The 17,749-nt window shown below is 40.5% G+C and overlaps 1 protein-coding gene across 1 annotated transcript in view; it reads left to right on the top strand.

The window, feature by feature from the left end:
• TMEM67 (transmembrane protein 67) overlaps nucleotides 1-1,354 on the top strand; it is a 70,081-nt gene extending 68,727 nt beyond the window's left edge. Inside the window, exon 29 of the transcript XR_006706408.1 lies at nucleotides 1,022-1,354. The gene's annotated coding sequence lies outside the window, so the exon portion shown is untranslated. The remainder of the gene's footprint in view (nucleotides 1-1,021) is intronic.
• Nucleotides 1,355-17,749: the final 16,395 nt, after the last annotated feature.

Raw genomic sequence — 17,749 nt, 5'->3', positions numbered from 1 at the left:
AGTGAAAGGCAAGAAGGAAGTGTCATCACACCATGTTTAGATACGGTTCATGGTACAGATTAGAAAAGAGGGAAGAGGGGCACCTGGATGGCCCAGTCAGGTGAGCATCCAACTCTTGGTTTCGGCTCAGGTCATGATCTCACGGTCATGGGATCGAGCCTTGCATCAAGCTCTGCACTGAGCATGGAGCCTGCATGGGATTCTCTCTGCCTCTTCCCTGCACATTCTCTCTTTCTCTTTTCTCTCTCTCTCTCTCAAAATAAATAAATAAGCATAGAAAGAAAGAAAGAAAGAAAGAAAGAAAGAAAGAAAGAAAGAAAGAAAGAAAGAAAGAAAAGAAAGAAAGGAAAAAGGGAAGAGAGTGGCATATTTGGAAGCAGGAATTTAATTTATTCATTTATTCATTCAAATAGTATTTCTACTCTTCCCACTCCACAACCTCTCAGGAGGGTCTTAGAACTGGTAGAGGAAATAGGTGTGTTAACCAATAATTGCAGGGAACTGAAAAGTGCTATAGCCACCAGGGTGTGATGGGAAAGCTCTTAACTGTGCATCTGCTGTCATTAGAACTTTTACCTGAGAAAAGTGGTATTTAATCTAAAATTTAAAGATTAACAAGACAAGGGCAATCAAAGCAAGAAACAGTGTATACTCTGAGATGAAGAAACATAGCATTTGGGCACTACAGGTAGTTGGAATACAGATTATGTGTATTCTTTATATTTTTAAATTTTTCTGTATGTTATGATGTTTTGACATCTTAAATTTTTTTTCTGGCTATTTTTTCTGGGATTTGAATTTCAGCAAAGGGCATAGCAAGTTGCCTGCTTTGACATATAGACTAACCAATCCAGATCCATACCCCTGTCTGACTCATACATGCCCAGGAAGCAATATCCTGCCTTAATCATCTCAGGACCAAGTACCAGGCAACTAAAGAGCACCCCACAGCTTAGAGCCCACAGTAATTATTTCAGCTAGCCAATCCTGTTTACCCTGGCCTGCCTTGCCTTTCCTGCAGAAATACAGAGACGGATAAAGGCTGGGGCCTAGGCTCTCCCCTTGCTCTAGTTCTGCCTCCTGACCAGCACTGGTGCTTCCCCATGTGGCTCCGTGTGACGTGGGTGCCTGCACAGTATGGCACGCTCTTGTTTGTAAGACCGTGAGTATTAGAACTCCTGTTTTCCTAAGCCTCTCCTGTGTCTCTTCTTGTGGCCCCATCTGACCATCACGTAAAAGAACACGGAACAGTACATTTGGGGGTTTTAGAAGGAGATGAGGTTGGAAAGGAAAATAGGAGCTGTATCATGAAAGATTTTTACATCACGCCACAGTATATAAAAAGTTCAACCAAGCTAAGCTTACTGGCTGAATACTTTACCCCAAAGAGTGAGTGAATGGACAGAGGCTGCATGAAAGGATCCTCTTCCACAGTCAAATTGCCGTGGAGTACTTGGTGGTCCATAGGCTAGGAGACTGGTGCTTCTGCTGTCTGTTGCCTGGCATATCATGTTTCATTAAAAAAAAAAAAAAAAAAAAAAGCATTGCCTGTAAGACCAGCAGCAAAGGGTAGTGGTTGACAATAGAATCTGGAGCCAAACTCACTGTACTCAACTTCTGGCTCTTACTAGCTGAATGATTCGGAGCAAGTTACTTACCTCCCTATGACTAAATTTCCTGCTCCTTAAGAGGGAATAATAGTACCTACCTCTAGAGTTTCGGGGAAGATTGAATGAGTTACTGAGTATACAGTGCTTAGGAGACTGCCTGGCACATAGCTAATACTATGCCAGTGTTACCATGTAGTAGTAGAAGTAGCAGTAGTAAGTCCTATTCATATTTAATTCTGAAAGAAAGACCCGGGTTAGTCTCTCTGGGGCCGGCCTTAGGACACTGTGACATTGTGGACAAACTGCCCAACACAGAGCAGTCTGTGGGCTTTAAAAATAACTTCGCATTTATTATCATTATTGTTACCAAAAAAAAAAAAAAAAAAAAAAAGACATGGCTGTGGATCTTCCCAGGATAAACAAATGACCACTGGAATGAAATATAGAAACAGATCCACAGACCCACAGTCACTTGATCTATGGCATGCAGTGCAGTGAGGACAGGGTGTTTTTTCAATGGTCTATTGAATATCACAACAGAAAAAAAAAACCTAGAATCCTTACCCCTATGTCACACCTACACAAAAATCAATTTCAGGTAGATCGTGGATCTAAATGTGAAAGGTTAAATGCTAAAGCCTCTAGATGGTAACACAGGACAATATATTCATAACTTTGCTGTAGGCCAAGATTTCTTTAGACCCAAAAAAGATTAACCTTAAAGGAAAACATTGGTAAGTTGGACCTTACAACTTACATTAAATTTGCACTTACATATATTTCCATTAAATGTAAATGTAAATTTGCAATTTACATTGAAATTAGGAACTCTGTTCATCAAAAGGTACAATTGTAAGAACGAAAAGGCAAGCCTCCATATGAAAAAAATTTCGAAACATATTATCTGACAAGGCACTTCCATCCAGAATAAAGAACTCATCAACTCAATAAGGAAAAGACTAACAAACCCAAAAGGAAAATGGGCAAAAGACTGCAGTATGCATCTCTCAAAAGAGGATTTCTGAAGGATCATAAGCACAGATGAAAAATGTTCAGTTAGGTGGATGGTTATCTCAGTTGGGTAGAGTGTGGCACTAACAGCATGACGTTGCGGCTTTGATCCCCGAACAGGCTAAGAGGGGCATTAGTTCTTGTATTTAGTAAAAATTAATATTTTTTAAAAGGGCTCAACCTTAGTCATCCTGAGAATGCAAAATGAAATCAGTGAGATATCATGGCAGAATCACAAAAATGTCTAAAATTACAAAAATTAAAACACCAAGTGTTCCTAACGATATGGAGCAAATGAACTTTCATGCTATGTGTCTGATAGAAAGTAGAGGGGATCAGTCTTTATCTGTAACTTTCCACTGGATTTCTTTGTATTTTAAACCATGAGTCTTTACTCAGTGTTTGAAGCCACGGCTGGCAGCAGATGGCAGTAGAGCGCACACTAAACCCTTCCCCGGTTTTCAGTGAGCGTGCAGGCTGGGGGCTGCCGAGCCCAGAGAATGTCGTGCTTCTCCCCTCTCTTCACTACCTCTGCACCCCTCCTCGTTTCCACTGTCCCAGCCAGGGACTGCGCATGCTCAGATGATAACGTGTACTACTCTATATGTAGTGCTGAGGTTTTCAGCTCAGGTTTGGGAACTGAATGCTAAAAATAGAAATACACTTTCATTGATCTCCTAGATAGAGGGTCATAAAACAGGTCATGCCTAAGGGGGAAACAAAAAACGAATTACCTAATTATTATGGAATCTCTCTCCCTTCATTTTAATGAAATACACATTTTCATTTAAATCCGTTAAAAAAATCAAACCATTATCCAGAGTATGTAATGCCTCCTTTACAAATCTCCCCAAATGGAGACTCGTTGGGACATTTTCCTGCCTTTCTCTTATTTATAAGAGGCGCCTGGCTCCTGTGAGGGGTCACTGGCTGGCTCAGTTGGTGAAGCACAAGAACTCTTGATGTGGAGCATGTGACTCTTGATCCTGGGGTTGTGAGTTCAAGCCCCATGTTGGGTGTGGAAACTACTTATTTTATATATATATAGAGAGAGAGAGAGAGAGAGACAATATTTATATTTAAATATATATTTACATATACAGCCATATATACTTTACATATATTTAAATACATGTATTTGCATATATTTAAATATTTATATTTAAATATATAGAGACTCCTGTGATTACACTGGGCCCACCCAATAATGCCCAACTCAAAATCCTTAATCATATCTGCAAAGTCCCTCTTAGCATGTAAGGTAATATATTTACGAGTTCTGGGAATGAGGATGTAGACATCTTTGGGGGGCCATTATTCTGCCTGTCACAAGCACTAAAAAGAAAATCTACAAGGTACAGGAACACAAAACGTGGAAAGGACATTTCAGCCAAGACATGAAAGATTAGCGTAAGTCAGCCAGGATGATGAGGTAGGAATGATGGTGAAGATGTCCAGATAGAAGGAAAGATATGTGCAAAGGCACTGTGGCAGGAGCAACCTCATTTACAGAGGTCCTGGATCAGCCATTTGACAGAACTGACCAACAGTAAAGAAAGGATTGTTTAGAGTAAAAAATACAAAGCAAGAAAAAAGCTTGCTTCCATCTAATTCCTGGCTTTGGCCTTCCTCATTTCAGCAACCAGAATAAGATTTCATTTTGTTTTAGTTTTAGCTAGCTAAATGTGGTTCCATGCAATGAACATTTCTCATTTTCTGGAGTCTCTCTCAGAACCATCGTGTCATACTGTTTCAAAGGACTGTTTACATAGTAGGGGGAGGAGACACCAAGCTCAGAACCCAAAGCCAAAGCCAAAGCCCTCATCCTATTTGGGAAAGGTCTGTTCCTTGCTGGGGGTTGGCCATTATTCTGATCATGCTTTTACATTGGCCATTTTCTTTTGCAGCCACTCTTGCTGTGAGTTGCTGAGGGACAGAACTGATGCAGCAGGAAAAAAAAAAAAAAAAAAACACAGCTGTTTAGTCTACCAGAGCATTAAAAAAGTAGTTTAAAAACAAATCATAGAGCTCTTTTCCCCCTTATGTCATTTTTGAACTTTCTTCTCAAGTCTGCTCTGACAGAAATAATTGTAGCCTAGTGTTTGCATGGCACTTTGATTCCCAATGTTTTAATAAATGTATCCTCTTCAGCTGCCTCTGTCGTAGGAGCCCAGCTGCCAGGGAGACTCATGAAATGGACATTTTCAATGTTACTTTGTACATTACTAGGTCATTTTCCCTCTGACCCTCAGGAGGTAAAGGGTTATGAGATTTTATGCTGCAGAGTATCTATCTTAGACCCTAACCCAAACAGAATCCCAAACCAATTTCTCCAATTCTGTCTTCTCTCCTTAAGTACTATACATCTGTGGGAAGAGCCCTCATTTAGCCACCTTTTTGGGTTTTTTTGTATGCTGAGATAAAGAGGCAGAGCAGAATTGTAGCTCTGAGCAAAAGCTTTGAATTCTGAGGGATCCAAATCCGAATTCTCCATTTTCTTTGTGTGTGACTGTAAGCCCAAGCTTCAACCTCTATGAGCCTCTTCTTCATCTGTAAAACTGGGTAATACCTCTCTCAAGAGAGCCATTGTAAGGATTGAAGGAGATAATCCTGGTTTGTTACCTGGGAGAGGTTAAGTGCACAATGAGTGTAGCACAACATTGTGATTGAATTATTATTGTGACAACCACAAAACGAATTAATGTGGCATGTTTTGCTTATTTGAATGCTTCTGTAGTACACCCAAGGCAAGTGTAGATATGCAAATCCAGAGGAAGAGAACTGACCCGACCACAGTGTTCCAGAAAAAAAGAGTAATGGTTTCAACAGGCCAACAAGCGCAATACGGAACAACATTGGGATGAGGTTGTTAATACAATTTATGGCCACATTAGTTGAGTACCCACAATCCCAAAATAAAGGAAGAAACGGTTGTCTTATGTACTGCCCACATCTAACCCATGGTATTGTGTCTAGTTCTCAATGTACCTGGTTCTCAGGGGCCCGATGAATTGGGCTGTTTGGAGGGTGATGATGCTGAAGGATCTAGAGCTGTCCCAGGGAAGAAAAATAGAAGGAAGTGGGGAGAAGTTTAACCAGGACCACGATACCTCTCTTCAAATATTTGTCTCATGGAAGATGGAGTTAACATCCATATGACTCCTAAGTACAAATTAGGATCAATAAATGGAAGCTAAAAAACAATAGATTTCAGCTTAAGAGAGGGAAGAACTTTATGATAATTTAGAGCTGCCTAAATAATAGTGGCTACTTGTCATTCAGATCTTTCTATAGATGACTTATGGCAATAAGTCTGGGGTATGGAGAGGAGTCACCTGCCTTGGGGGAAGGGATAGACCACACGGACTCCATGGTCCTTTCCCAGTCTGCCACTTGGGCATGCATATAAAACCTTCCCAGGCAAAAATCACAACACCAAAGAAGGGTGTCTGTTTGCCTCCAGATGGTAAGCCTCAAGAACTGAAATACTGAAAACACCTAAAGCAAATTGCCTTGCACACAGCACAAACTCAAGTATTCCAGACTAACTGGACCATACCAGGCTTTTAGTTATATAGTTCTACCATTTGGGCAAATATCATTTATTCCATGACGTACGTGTTTATGTCCATAAAGTGACAAACCTTGTTATTAGGTTTGTCCTGAGGGGTCCTGTAAATAAGAAGTGGTTTAGGAAAGAATCTGAAGCGGATGGAGAACAAGTGAAATCTTTGTGACTTGTTTCTTCTTCCTCATGAAAGAAATGAGTTCAAAGTTGAGATACATATTTAATAGGCATATGTTTACTAGAAATAGGCAGAAAGTACACTAGACAGGAATACCTTTTGCCTTCCAGTCTAGCATACTTTAGTCCTATCTCTGTCAGTACGGAGACTTTGACTAAACCAGTTATGCCTTCTGGACTTCGTCCCATCATGTGCAGTCCCAAAGATCTCTAAGCCATCTTCTCTCTCTAATTCCAGGATCCACAGTTGATAACTCTCTACATGGGAAATGCTAGATGAAGACAATGTTCATATTGAGTCCACTTGTCCTCAGACAAGTCATTTCACCTAAAATATGGTTTTTCATATTTTTAAATGATAGATAATAATCTTGAAAGGGCAGGTGGGCAAGATTTATAAGAAGTACAGCAGTTTGGGGTACCTGAGTAGCTCAGTCAGTTAAGTGTCCGACTTCTGCTCAGATCACGATCTCATGGCTCGTGAGTTTGAGCCCTGCATCAGGTTCTGTGCTGACAGCTCAGAGCCTGAAGCCTGCTTCAGGTTCTGTGTGTGTCTCTCTCTCTGCTCCCCCTCACACTCTCTCTCTCTTTCAAAAATAAACACTTTTTAAAAATTTTAAAAGTACAGCAGTTTAAACTAAGTCTATGTGAGAAAAATGTTACTGACCTTGACATTTGAACACGACCTGTGATAGAGAGTATGCCATCATAAGACTATGAATTGCTATCCTAAAATAAATCAGCTTGCAGAAGAATATCACTAGCTGCCTATAGAATATCCATTCTCCACCTCTTTTCTTCAGAACGCTGGCTTCATTTGGAATGGAATGTGTTCAACTTCCACTGTGTAGGTGGCCATGTTTCATGGTAGTCAGCAAGAGACAAGCAGAAGTGCACTAGATGGGGCTTCTGAAAAGACTGCTGAGTTCCTCATAAAAACTTAGCTGGCACGTACTTTTTGTCCTTCCCCTCCTCCTGCTGGAAATGTGGTCATGACACCTGGAGGTACAAAAGTCATCTTGAACTCAGGCCTGAGGATGCAGAGCGGGAAACTATGGAAGACTGGGTCCTTGATGACTATCGTGAGCAGGTGTATCAGCCCAGGGCTGCTTCTACTTCTTGCTACTGGGAACGAGAAACCCCTATTTGTAGACAGGTATCTATTACATGCAGCCTAATGCAATCCTGACTAATAAAATACTCCTAAACAACTACTTCCCAGTCAGCCCAAATTAATTACACCAAAGGGTGAATTCCATTTGGTACCCTCCAGAATGTCCTAAGAGGTATACGTAACCATCTACAATTCAATATCCAATGACACAGTAGAGACACCTACTCTTGTATCTTTCTTATAAATATGCTATTTAGTGCCAGAATTATCATCAATACCCTCAACAGTAGCAACAATAATAGGTGGGGAGCATCAGCCATGTTCCTTAAGGAACTTTTGATTAATTGACTGACTTCCAGCAGCATTGCTTAATTCAGACACATTTTGCAAGAGAAAAGAAAGCATTAACTCGAACTTTCTTGGATAACCCCATTAAACATTATACTTATGCCATAAAACTTCATTTAAGTACTAAGAAGACAAAGAAAATCTTAAGTGTTTAATTAATTGTTACAACTAACATATTCCATGTTAAATTTATTATACTAGTTTTTACAACTATTCGCTTTATAGCATATTGGAGTCTTTTATGAAACTGAGTATATTACATTTATGCTTGTTTTGTAGAACTCAAGAATAATTTTACAGTTTTAAGTGGTTATATGAATGTATACCTATCTTTGCTTTTATGACATGTGGTTGGTTGTATTTATGGTTTCTGCAATTCTGAGTTCTTGGTCAGGATGCTATTCTGTTATAATCCTTTTCCTAGGGTGACAATAGGTTCTATTCTGTAGCAGTCCACTTAATGATGTGGTTTCCAGGAATGCCTGCACTCCACTGAAGAATAGACAATAGACATGTTTTTTTCTTTTTCCTACCAGGATTTGTCTCTTATGTCCCTGCTGGAGAAAACAAGCTCTCTTCTTGGAACTCTGTCACTCAAGTCTGCCGTCAAAACCGCTAAGATCCCATTTATCTGTTCGCTCTCCATCTGTATCGTTCACTGACTGTCTCAGTTCACTTCTAAGTACTCAGGCTTGCACTAACACCACAGCCTCTGCTCACTAGGCTATTCCTCAGTCTCCCTTTGAGCAGGCCGGTCACGTCCCTCCAGTGCAGCCCGGGCCACCCTCTCCCTATGACTATACAGAAGCTAGCTGGTCGGCTCCTCTGAACTTCTTCAAGTTTCCATAAGAAATGCAGTCACCCCAAACATTCTCTGATTCTTTTTAACTTTCTGAAGACACAGCCCCCAACATCTCCTCTCTCATTTTATCTGTTTCCTTCTCTCTTTCTTCTCTGCCCCTTCTTCCCAGATTCACCCAGGAACTCCTTGTGGTGTGAGAACCCAAACTCCAGCCTCTGTAGACGCACCTTTTATCTCAGGCAGGAACGGCGTTTCTTAATGAAGCAAGCTCTCCCGGGGTGGGGGGGGGGGATTCTTGTACCAGTTGCTAACAGAATATTCCTCCCCCATCTTGTTAACACACTTATAATCATCACACCCAAAAAGCATTTGCTTGCATATCTTCATGAATAACCAGAGACAGTGCTGGCCCAAAGAATCATTTCATGACCTTGTACTTTAAACTTTGTTTTTACATGTGATAGTGTAGTAAGAGCACAAAGGTTTGGACCTTTCTTCAACTTGTGGTGGTCATGGAAGCTAACAGTAAATCAGGATAAAAACAGATCCTTGAAACCCAAGCTACATCTGGTATATTTGCTTCTGTCAGTCACATGTTAAGTGTTCCTAGTTTTACACACCCCAAATGGGGGAGCATCCACACCATCTGATACTGAAATTCAATCATTTAAATGAAAAAAACCCAATGACAAGAGGAGATGGCCCATACGGGTGGATCAGGCATTTGTTTGGGCCCCCTTCAAGTGAAAGGATGTTGAGAAGGACCCAGGAGAGACAAAGGTCCTTGGGGCTGAAGGAATGGCCAGATTAAGGAATCTCTGTGAGTTCAAGATGTGAATGAGCTCAGCTGACTAAGCAAGGGGTTAAAATAGAAATCAAACTTTGAAAATTTTGCCAACAATTGGAGTGATTTCTACTACAATGAAGGTTGCTACTCTATTTATTTATTTATTTTTAATGTTTTATTTATTTTTGAGAGAGAGAGTACGAGCAGGGTAGGGGCAAAGAGGGGGGGACAGAGGATCCGAAGCAAGCTCTGTACTGATGTGGGGCTCAAGCTCACAAACCTCAAGATCATGACCTGAGCCAAGGTTGGTCGCTCAACCAACTGAGCCACCCAGGTGCCCCACTACTCTCTTTTAAAGAAAAAAATTGGGTGCTGGGGTGTTTCAGTTGACTGACTGACTGTCCGACTTTTGATTTCGTCTCAGGTCATGATCCCAGGGTCATGGGATTAAGCCCTGTGTTTGGGCTCTGTGCTGAGCATGGAGCCTGCTTAAGATTCTCTCTCCCTCTGCCCCTCTCCTCTGCTCATGCGCACTCTCTCTCTCTCTCTCTCTCAGATAAAAATAACAAGAAGAAAGAAAGAAAAAAATTGAGCCAACTGAGGCTAAATTTTACTAATGTAACAAGAATGTGTTCTCTGTCAAGAATTACACATTCAAATGAAAGCCATTCACCAGTGTTCCAACCTTCTCAGAATACCCTGTCCTATAATAATACACAGATGGAATGATTAGCTTCCAGCCCAACCCATATATTATGATAAGTCCTGCCTCTTTCCAGTATTTTTTAAGCTTCCCAGTAGGGGGTGCACAAGTGTGTGCATGTGCTTGTGTATGTTTGCACACGAGCATGTATGTGCATGTGCTCACGTGCATGTGTTATGTGTCACAGCTGAGGACCAGAGTGTGTGGGAGGTAGGGTGGCTTATGATCTTCAAGTCGCCTCTCACTCAGAATGCTTCTGCCAAATTCCTGTTTCTCCTCTTCCCTCCTGCAGCCATAGTTCTTGCTCCTACCAGTTTGCCCCTATAAGGACCCCTTAATTCCCCCCACAGAACTATTAACACTGGACAAGTATATGTTGTAAGCTTTTGCTGAAGGTCTGGAATAACAGGGGATAGGCTACAGCATCACACAGATAGAAAACAACTCCAAGTGGAATACCAGCCCTTGCTATTCTCGGAGCCCTTCAGCCAAGTCTTTCCTGCTCTCCTCTCTGCTCGGACCCTTCTCTCCTTTACCCTCTTCGTCAAGTCCTCAGTATTTCCAAACGGTCTCCTTCTGCCAGGAGTGGCTCTCAAACTTGTTATACAGACAAAGGGGTTTGGGGAGAACAATCTGATTGGAAGTTAGGGTTAAAGGTATTATTTCATTATTTTGTTTAGAAGCACGCTGCTTCTACTTAGATTGTGTGTTACTTGAAGTGGGTTGGGGGTCTAATGGAGGGTAGAAGGAAGGAAAAGACACTTCCACTGATATAATCACCCCTTCCTTTTACCACGGCAAACCCACAGTCTCTCTACCTACAGAACAATTCAGTTCTCTGTCAAAATACATATTGCTGAAAAATGCCTTGCAGAAATCACCTTTTATAACCAAAAGCCCCCTCCAGGTATTTTGCAAACAAAAGATCAGCCTAGTCTCTTCCGTCTTCCAGAATGCATAAGCAGCTTCAGACATTTCTTTTTAAAATAGCAATCGTTCCTTTTCGCTGGAACATATGGAATAAAAATGATTAGTATTCAAAGAGTGTTGAGTCTTCATTATGTTTTTTGATGTTGTCAAGTCTTACCATGGGGAAAAAGAAATCCCCAAATCATAGACTTCACTGGTCCTTAGAAATAGTAGCTTACCACCCTCATTCGTGGATCACAAAACTGAGGCCCTAAGCAGTTCTGTGGTAGGCCCAAGGTTACTGGTAAATCCTCAATGGTCAGCTGGGATTACGACCTCCTCAGGACAGCCACTGCTGCTCTGATAATAGTTTAATAGAGACAGGATTTAATTTGTTCACTTAGCTTGCTGAGTGGGAAGTGTATGGCTCAGAATTCTTATAAACATCACTTATGGGTTTAAATTACATGCAAATGACATGGTTAGACATGCAAAAATATGTGCATATATATTAGCTATACAGGAGAAACTGATCTGCCAATAGGGAAATTCATGTTGTATTATCAAAAGATAAACAGAGCTGCCTTTACTGCTATGCAGATTACAGTTTAAATTGCTATAGAAAAATAACAGTAAAATCTCATGGACCCTTGAGTCTCATCCAGGCCTCAGTGCTGAATCTGGGTTTTTGCCCACCAAATAGCTGCTCATACCTCTTTCACATCCCTGGAATTCACGGTGACCTCTGACCCTTAGGACACTGTTCTCTGTCTCTAACGCACACTTCTTAAGTATTTAAACCTTTTTTATGATCATAAAAATCATATATATTCCTTGTAGAAATTTTGGACAGTACAGAATAGCATGAAGAAAAGAAAGTAAATGCTGCTTGTGATCCTAACACTAGTGATAACCACAGATTAGTTCAGCCTTCACTTATTCCCCCAGACATTTTTCTTCGCATCCTAGATGATATATATCATACTTGCACTTTTTCTCCATATTGGGAGGTGCATTGCATTGTTTTGTAGCCTGCTTTTAAAAAAAAAAAAAAGCTACACAGAATAAACATATTCCTATGTGATTAAATGTTCTTCAAAAATTGATTTTTAAGCCTGAATCCTAAGCCACCTTTGGGAGTTATTTATTTTTTTTCCTGGGTATTTACCATGTATACATGAGGTATACATGTTAATCAAATTCTGTTTTTCTCTTGTTGATCTGTCTTTTATCTCAGGTGTATTAGCTAAGAACTCAGAAGGGAGAGGGAAAATTATTTTTTCTCCCCTACAATAATCTTTTGTAAACATTTTTTCAACCCATCTTCTATTGTTAGACCTTTTGGTTATTATCTATTGTAAACCCTTTAGAAGAGCAACAAGCAGGGTTTATGAGCAGGTCTATCTGGTCCACATACACCTGGATGCCAGAAGGTGACGCAAGAGAGCACTTTCCTCATTCATCCTTCGTGGTCACCTTGTGTTCCAGACCCCACTCTGCTCTCACTGCAGAGGTCTGTCCGGCCTCCTCTCATCTCCTCCATTCTTGATTTTGACTTACCTCTTGTTTGCTCTTTTGCCCCATCCAGCTTTCTTCCTCACACCTCAGGTTCAGATTTTGAGATGCTCAATTCCCCCTGCTTTGTCCTGTAATGAAGCCAGAGAGAGAATAAAAGAAGGTATCCCTGCCTGGCCTAATCCCCGAATGATATAGCCACAGGACTTGATCCCCAGAAAGAAGTGATTAGACGTTTCTTCCCTATTGTGTGCCCAGTCCCCAATTTTTACAGAGTAGTAGCCTTAAGGCACTGTGCAACTTGTTTACCAACTGACACTTCCTTCCGTCCACAAGCATTTAATGAGTTTCTTGTCTTTTCCAATCTAAATGATGAGAACCATCATTTAGCTAAAGCTTTGCATCTATCCTTGATTATTTCTTTAGGAGAACCTTCTAGAAGAATAATTTCTGGTCCAAATGGTTTTAAGCATGCATATTTATGGTGAAACATATTGTCTAATTGCCCTTTTGGTATAAAGGTTATACCAAGTGTATGTTTCTACCAGTGGTGTCCAATTATGCGCCCAGCATTAGGATAATCAATTTGTGGTATCTCATTGTTGCATTAATTTGCATTTCCCTAAAGTATGTGTTTGAAAATTTTGATAATTTCAAAGGGTATTTTTCATTTTAGTAAATCAATAGATTTTTAGGATTTTTTCTATTAATTCAAGGATCATTTGAGACAAGGAGACACCGGGGTTTTTAAATTGTACTTCAGAACTATACATATGGTTGGAGATGAAAAGAAACAGTGATCATCTGGGCGATCTTGTTGTTTTACAGATAAAAACAAAATTAAATTTCTGTGGTTAAAGAAAAATGTGTCCAATGAAAGCCATATAGTTGAGTTAACACAAAATGAGATTATTTTTCAGCAGCAAAACTTAGGAGACTGCAATATATTTCAATGTAAGCAATATTTTGTAGTATGCACTTCACATAAGGCTGTTCAATAAAGTACCATCAAAAAATACATAAAGATTTCTTTCAAGAAATTTATGTACAATAAAAAAAAAGAAATTTACATACAATCGTAAGGGATTAACATCAACAAAGTGCAGGGTAAAAGCAGTTAACCTTGAAAATGCATAGAATGAAGCTAAATAGGTTGTTGATGACATAGTCAAACTTACAGAATTCTGTCAGCATGTAATGGAAGAAAATAAAAAATACTTTATAGGTGAAATGGTTTTATATTTTTATGGGAAAAAATACTACATATGATCGTAGTTATGTGTACTTTTCATTTATTGGAAGCTGATTATATGAGTGGAGTTTTAGAAGATTGAGTGCACTCAGATGCCTCTGTGTGATCTGCAAACTTATACAGCAGGAGACCCCAAGACTCACAGCCACTTGTTTGGGGGAACAATAGTCTATTCAATCAACAAGCAATTATTAAGGGTTTATTCTAAACCAGATGCTACAGAAGATCTACTGAGATCAAAGACAAGTTGTCTCTGTCTTAAAAGAGTTCAGCTTGATGGATAAGAAAGACAACAAAAAATAGGGTGGTAAGATCTGTGATCATCCTATCGAACCCATTGTTGGTCAGTCCCTGGGACTTGTCAGCTTCAGAAAAGCTAGAAACAGGAAACAGACTGAGGTCAGATGCCAGAGAGAGAACAGACAAGTTGCCAAAGCTTCACACATAAGTGGAACACAGCACTGTCATGGAGCTGAGGTCAGATGCCATCAGCAAGGCTGGGCAAGTTAGAGCAAGGGCAAGCCTGGAGGACAAATGTGACATCAGAAATGGCAGGAGTTGAGGAAGAGGCAGGGCAAAGGAACAAGAGATCTAAGGTAATAGACCTAGGAGAGATTGGGGAAGAGCATTCTGTAGTGGGGACTTTCTCCAAGACCTACTGACCACTCCCAGGGAACATTCCACTGCTGGTCTTAAGGGTGGTACCACCCAACCAAGTATCTAATTATAGAGGTGTGTACAAAGTGGTGGGGAAATCGCCAGCTGGGATCTTTAAGATTTCACAGACAAGGTCACAGAAGTGTGAGCTGCTCAAAGGGTGGAAGATGGAAAACCAATGCCGTAGGATGAGGCTGGTAAATCAGTACTCATAGCTGACATTCACTTAACACGTCATATGCGCCATCTTATTTAAGCCCCACAACAACCTTGTGGGGTAAACTCTATTATTAGCCTTAGAGTGCCCATTAGGAAACTGAAGTTCATAGGGGTTATGTAACTTAAGCAAGGGTTTAACTAGAATGTGGGTCTTAATTCCAGAGCTGGACTGTTTAACTGTTACCAATAACTACTAAAGCTCCCTGGGGCACAATTACAGTGAGCCTTTTAGATGTGCTAAAAGGTCTGGACTTTCTTGTAGACAGTGGTGAGGAACTGAAGGTGTTAGAACCAAGGACTGACATGTGTTTGGTAGTATGGTTTAACATCATCAGCATAAACTTCACAGTCCTCAGGTTTGAACAACAGCTCTTTGGCTTTTTGAGGATCCTTGATTAAGATACTTTCTCAGGCCTCCAATTCCTATTCTAAATGAAGAATAACAGTGTCTTCTTGCGGGAATGCTATGATACTTAAATATGAAAATGTACATGAAAGCAATTTGTTAACTGACAAGGTAAAAATAAACATTAACCTTTAGTATTTCTACCGTATTTCAGCAAAAGCAAGGCAGCCAGGGATAGAGTGGTAGGAGAACCACTGGGGACTATTGTAATGGTCCGGGTGAAGGAGGGTGACAAGGGCGTAGGCTAAAGCAGTGGCAATGAGGATGGAGAGGAAGGGCATATTTAATGGGTAATTAGGACAGTGTACAAACTAGACTGAATGACTGATTGGATGTGGGGATGGAAGAGAAAGGGGGTCAGGATGATTCAGAGTTTTCTCTGAATCATCAGGTGGATGGTGATGTCATCCACGAAGGAAGAAGGGTAGGCAGAATAATGCATTCTATTTCAGAAATATTGTGAAGAGGTGGCTATGAGACATCCAGCAAGTGGAGGTGGTGAAGTATGAGTGGGACCATGAGTGTGGGGGGGATGCCCAGAAAAGAGATGTGCTATAGATTCAGATTTAGACCTCACTGGGTATTTGTGTTCCTAAAACTATGAGAGTAGGTGTGATGTCCAGGCAGAACATTATAAAGCTATGGCTTGTAACCCCATAAAGCAAGGGAAACTTCTCAAAAAAAAAAAAAAAAAAAAAAAAAAGTGCTGATGCAGAAGCCCAAATGGCAAAATGTATCAAAATAAAGCTTTTTCTTGACAAGTCTGGGGTGAGTTGCCTGGAGCCCACTTCCTAAGATGGCCTCTGAATGGGCTTTACTGAGCCCAGCTTGAGAACCACCAACTTGGAGCAAGAAGGAAGAGGGTTAATTGCCATATTGAGTTTGAACGAAAGCAGCTTACAAAAATCAGATTTTCGTTTTGTGTTTCTAAAAAAGCCGCTTTGAAACTCTTAACTCTTTTGGAAGCTTCACCCAGTCGTATACCCAGTACTCATATTTTTTCTGGCCTGCTCTTATTGTGCAATGAACATGGTTGCATACTGGAGGCCACAGTCCCATTTGAGTAGATAGTTGTCTGGGAGCTTAGGCTAGTAGCTGTTTTCAGGCCCACGCACATTGGTTTTCCTCATCAGAGGATGGTTGTGGTGTACATCCGCGGGGTCTCTAGCACTGAGATAATCACATTTGTCACAGTTATCATGAGACTCTTATGTGATCTCTAAACTAGATAAGTGTGATCCTTTCTTCAAATAGTTGTTTAATAAAAATTATCCTAGCTTTTTAAAAAGTTGAATTGATTGAACTTTTCCTCCTAATTAAATTAATTGGGCCTGCTTACTATTTCAACACTTTTAAGGCCTTAGTCCCATATCCAATAAAAGCAGTTTGTTTCGGTGATTAAATCAGGAAGACCTAATCACATGGTAAACAAAGACAGTAAAAGGAAGGAAATGAGGAGAGCAGGAGACAGAAAGAGAGAAGAAAGGACAGCGGGTGATGTATTATTTAGTGGTTACTGTTAAAAACAGCAACAACAAGAAATGAAAGCATTCTAAAATCTCAGTGATTTAATGCGATGAGAATTTATTTCTCACTTATTCAAAAGTCAGTGTGGTGGGTGTTTATGAGCGGCGAGTGGCCGTTCATCTTGTGACTTGGCCTCAACATCCTCACCTGGATCCCTTGCCATTCAGTGATAGGAGCAGGGACCTGAGACTTTCTCTGGGCCAGGCCCTTCTAGACGCATTTCATTGGCCAGCACTAGTGTCTACGTGACCTGTTGTCTAGCTGTGCTCTGGGGGAGGCGGAAGCAGCGAGCCAGTCTCTGCTAGCGATGAAATAGGAATGGGGCTCTTGGGTGGCTCAGTCGGTTAAGCGTCATGAGTTCTGAGTTCATTCTGAGTTCTGAGTTCGAGCCCCGCATCGGGCCCTGTGCTAGGAGCCTACTTCAGATTCTGTGTCTCCCTCTCTCTGCCCCTCTCCCGCTCACACCCTGTCTCTCAAAAATAAATAAACATTAAAAAAAAAAAAAAAATAGAAAGTGCCAATGCTCAGGTTTTGTGAAAATTAGGAAAAATTAATCCTTTGCATTAAAAAGTTCAGTCTGTTTCTTCTTCTGTTATGGAAGTCTTAATCCAAAAGACTGACAGGGCTGCATATTGAATAGCCTCAACCCTGCCAGAAATATCAATTAATTCCTAAGCAGAAGTTAATTGCCACATCTTCAAAGGCACCAAAGAAAGTATGTATCGCTTTTACAGGTAAGGCTTGATTCTGAAAACATTATTTTCAAAACACAGTTTATCAAATAATGAAATAAAATGTATTTGTATTTGATGCAGTTCAGCATAATTACATAAACCTTTCCTTCACAAACTTCTCACAAAAACTTCTTCACATTCTTACCCGAAAAAAGAATTTTGAAAAAGCTAGACATATACCACTGAGTCATAGAATAATTGGAATTCTGACAGGAATATAACTGTAAAGCAGTTCTTTAAAAAGGAACACCATCCTGCTTTATTTAAACTCCAAAGTAGGTAAGCATTTTATGGGTCGAGATTTTCTAATACAGGGTGTTATGCAATACACAGCTCAGCTTTGAATACTTTTCTTGCTCACCACGCACATGCCCATTTGGTGACATCCTGAGGTCTGGGAGGCTCTTGGA

This window comes from Leopardus geoffroyi, chromosome C3, assembly GCF_018350155.1.
Source record: "Leopardus geoffroyi isolate Oge1 chromosome C3, O.geoffroyi_Oge1_pat1.0, whole genome shotgun sequence".
Lineage (NCBI taxonomy): Eukaryota > Metazoa > Chordata > Mammalia > Carnivora > Felidae > Leopardus > Leopardus geoffroyi.
Note: the sequence above shows the minus strand (reverse complement) of the source record. Positions and strands in the feature narration are given on the sequence as shown.